Source organism: Octopus bimaculoides, chromosome 14 (assembly GCF_001194135.2).
Source record: "Octopus bimaculoides isolate UCB-OBI-ISO-001 chromosome 14, ASM119413v2, whole genome shotgun sequence".
In the NCBI taxonomy this organism is placed as follows: Eukaryota; Metazoa; Mollusca; class Cephalopoda; order Octopoda; family Octopodidae; genus Octopus; species Octopus bimaculoides.
This window is the reverse complement of record NC_068994.1, coordinates 16,537,567-16,541,687: the sequence shown is the minus strand read 5'-3', so window position 1 is coordinate 16,541,687 and position 4,121 is coordinate 16,537,567. Positions and strand designations below refer to the sequence as shown.

Below are 4,121 nucleotides of genomic sequence, written 5' to 3'. Positions count from 1 at the left end.
TGTGTGTGTGTGTGTGTGTGTGTGTGTGTGTGTGTGTGTGTGTGTGTGTGTGTGTGTGTGTGTGTGTGTGTATGTATGTGTGTGTGAAGTATCGTGTTTTACATGCAATTTAGTGTCCTAAAAACATGACAGCAGAAAAACAATAGACACTGAAAGTGATGACAGTGAAGTCCCTGGTTTCATTATATTTATACAACATAAAAATGATGTGTAGAACATACATAAATCTTTTTCATGGTCTCTGAACTTATTTCACCACATTTTCTCATACTGATACAATGTAAATCAGTGGTTATCAATCGGAGGCCATATGACCCTTAGGGGTTCATGTGAAATTTTGTTGTTAAAATTTATCTTCAATATATTGGTTATATTTCTACAATACACAAAATATTTTAACAACTTTGTTTATACAATTCCTAATAATATTTAAAAATATAATAGGATTTTTTAAACAGTATAGGCGCAGGAGTGGCTGTGTGGTAAGTAGCTTGCTTACCAACCACATGGTCCCAGGTTCAGTCCCACTGCGTGGCACCTTGGGCAAGTGTCTTCTATAGCCTCGGATTGTCCAAAGCCTTGTGAGTGGATTTGATAGGCGGAAACTGGAAGAAGCCCGTCGTATATGTGTATATATATATATATATATATATATATGTATGTGTGTGTGTTTGTGTGTCTGTTTGTCTCCCCCAGCATCGCTTGACAACCGATGCTGGTGTGTTTATGTCCCCGTAACTTAGCGGTTCAGCAAAAGAAACCGATAGAATAAGTACTAGGCTTACAAAGAATACGCTCTGGGGTTGATTTGCTCGACTATAAAGGCGGTGCTCCAGCATGGCCACAGTCAAATGACTGAAACAAGTAAAAGAGTAAATGGCAATGTGGAGGAAGGGTTCCCAGAGTTAAATAAGAACGAACGGAGTCTAAAGGTAAAAAATGGTTGAGAAACACTGCAAATAAAGCACCACTCGTTCTGCATTGTCACCTGAGTTTCTTCTTGGTAAACATCCATTGCCCTTTGATAGTCTTTTATAGATGTTCTCATCATTGGATCAACAAAATTTTAAAAATTGGTTCATAGCTTCACAATTACAGAAGTGGCCTAAACTAATATAGGAAACTAACTCATTGGATATCAAACGTGTCCCCTGTAGCTTCTCACAAGTATTGCTGGGTATACTTATGTTGCAGTGGTATGTCTCAGTTGTCGTTTCAGAAATTGTCATGCTATCACTAGAAGATATTATATAACTATTATTTAGGATTTTGCTGTCTTCATTTTCTTTGCAGTATATTCCACATTTTTACGACATTAAACTGCATGTTTACCCTAGTATCATTATATAAAATATATAATATCCATTCTGTGAAATATATTGTAATTCTTCACCAGTAATGTGTCATGAGTTATTAAATGTTTAATAACTTCTCATATGTTCATATATTTAATAGCTTTTCATATTATTTATTATATTTAAATAAAATGTGGCATTTTGTTCTTATTATTATATTTCCATTCACCTGAAAATTAGCTGTTTGTTTCTATTTGAGATAATTTTATTATTAATTACAATGCCACTTTTAAATGATAATTACTAAGTAAAAATGGCTTCCTTGTGTTTCATTCTTGTTTCCAGTACCAGGTATAGCATCTCTTTACATATAAAATAAATCCATACATTAATATCTTGCAATTCGAATAATGGAAATCTCTAAATGTCTAGAACTCCAAAATATTTATTCGATATAATCTTCCAATTAAATTGTCTATAACTCTAAAATGTTTATCTGATATAGCCTTCTATTAAAAAAAAGAAAATAATAGTTTCTATGTTAAACTGCTTTCTGTGAAAGTGATGTTTATATGTAAAATATTTCATCTGATTCTCTTTAACGCAAGAAATGGTTAACATGCAGTTTAGTGCCTTAAAAAGTAAAAGTAAACTGTGAGAGAAAGTTGAAGTGATGCCAATGAAATCCCCTAATTTTATTATGTTCATATAACATGGAAACAATGCCTAAAATGTACATATAACTTTTTCACAGTCTCTGTCATGTATGTTCATGCAGATATAATATTAATAAAGCATCTCTCATTCTGCAGTGTCACCTGAATTTCTTCTTAATGAGTATCCACCACCATTCAACAGTTAGTGAATGAATGCCCTCATCATTGGATCAGCAAAATTTAAAGCATACTTCACAACTATGCATGTGGCCTAAACTAAAATAAGAAACTGAACCATTGGATATCAAACGCATTTCTGTGGCTCCACAGCAGTGTTTGTTGTTGGGTGTACTGCACAGCAGCAATGCATCTCAGCTGGTATTTCAGAAATGCTCATGCTATCACTAGAAGATATTATATAACTAGGTGCCTGTGTTTATGAAATTCCACTATTGTCATTTTTAGCTCAATTTACTTTCATTTTTTTATGACACCAAACTGCATGTTAACCTAAGAAATAATGTGGAGTTGAAACTAAGGAATAATTTTAGGAGGTTTTTATAGCTGGATGTCCTTCCTAATGCCAACCACCTATGTATATGATCTCTAACTGTGGAAGGACCTATGGAAGAGGTAGACCCAGGAAGACATGGGATAAGGTGGTGAAGCATGATCTTCAAATGTTGGGTCTCTTGGAGGCAATGATAAATTATCGAGACCTTTGATGATTTACTGTGCTTTAGAAAACTCATCAAACTAAGTGAAATCACAGTCATGGCTGGTGCTGGGGGCACATAAAAGGCACCTGTGCCTGTGACACATAAAAGATACCTGTGCCTGTGATACGTAAAAAGCACTCTTGCTGGTGGCACTTAAAAGGTACCCACTACACTCTTGGAGAGGTTGGCATTAGGAAGGGCATCCAGCCGTAGAAACTAAGCCAAACCCAACTGGAACCCGGTACAACTCTCTGGCTTATCAGTTCCAGTCAACTGTCCAACCCATGCCAGCATGGAAAGCAGACCCTAATGATGATGATAATGATATATATATATATATCATCATCATCATTTGGCATCCGTTTGTCCATGCTGGCATGGGTTGGATGGTTTGATCAGGGCTGGTAAGCTGAGGGGTTACACCAGACTCCAGTCTGATTTGGCATGGTTTCTACAGCTGGATGCTCTTCCTAACACCAACCACTCTTAGAGTGTAATGGATGCTTTTACATACCACCAGCATGGGCGTCAGTTGCATGATACCAGTATCTGCCACAACTACAATTTCACTTGGCTTGATGGATCTTTCTTCTTAAGTACAGCATATTGCCAAAGGTCTTGGTCATTTGTCATTGCCTCCGTGAGGCCCAGCACTTGAAAGGTGCTTTTTATGTGCCACCAGCATGGGTGCTATATAAATATAGTATAGATGGAATTAAAATCCAAGCTGTGTCTTCATGAAACATTTCTGCAAAGCTTGTCTCCCTCTGAAGAAATGCACACGAGTATTTGATAACATATGTATATATATTATTATATTATAAATTCATTATATTCATATTAATATCTATGTTCATGTTAAGACAGTGAACTACAGAATCATTAGCATACCTGGAAAAATGCTTAGTGGCGCTTTGTGTCTTTATGTTCTGAGTTCTAATTTAGTCAAGGTCAACTTTGCCTTTCATCCTTTCGAGGTTGATAAAATAAGTACCAGTTGAACACTGGGGTTGATGTAATTGACTTTATTCTCTCCCATGAAATTACTGACCTTTGAAATCAATATTTATGCTCATGAAATGTATTCCTCACATTGTATTTGCATGTGTGTGTGTGTGTATGCAAGTATATGGGTGAGAAATTAAAGAATTAGTAATGATGATAATAATAATGCATATTAATTATAATAAACCTTTCTATTAATGGCATAAGGCCTGGAATTTGTGGGGAGGGGGATAGTCAACTACATCAACCCCAGTACTTGACTGGTGCTTAATTTATTGGCCCTGAAAGGACGAAAGGCAAAGTTGACCTTGGCTGGATTTGAACTCAGAATGTAGCAGCAGAAGAAATACCGCTAAGCATTTTGCCCGGCATGCTAACGATTCAGCCAGCTTGCCGCCTTAATAATAATAATAATAATAATAATAATAATAATAATAATAATAATA

The 4,121-nt window shown here is 35.8% G+C and overlaps 1 long non-coding RNA gene across 1 annotated transcript in view; it reads left to right on the top strand.

Moving 5' to 3' along the window:
- LOC106881669 (uncharacterized) overlaps positions 1-4,121 on the top strand; it is a 17,958-nt gene that overhangs the window by 11,410 nt on the left and 2,427 nt on the right. The gene's annotated exons all lie outside the window — the stretch shown is intronic.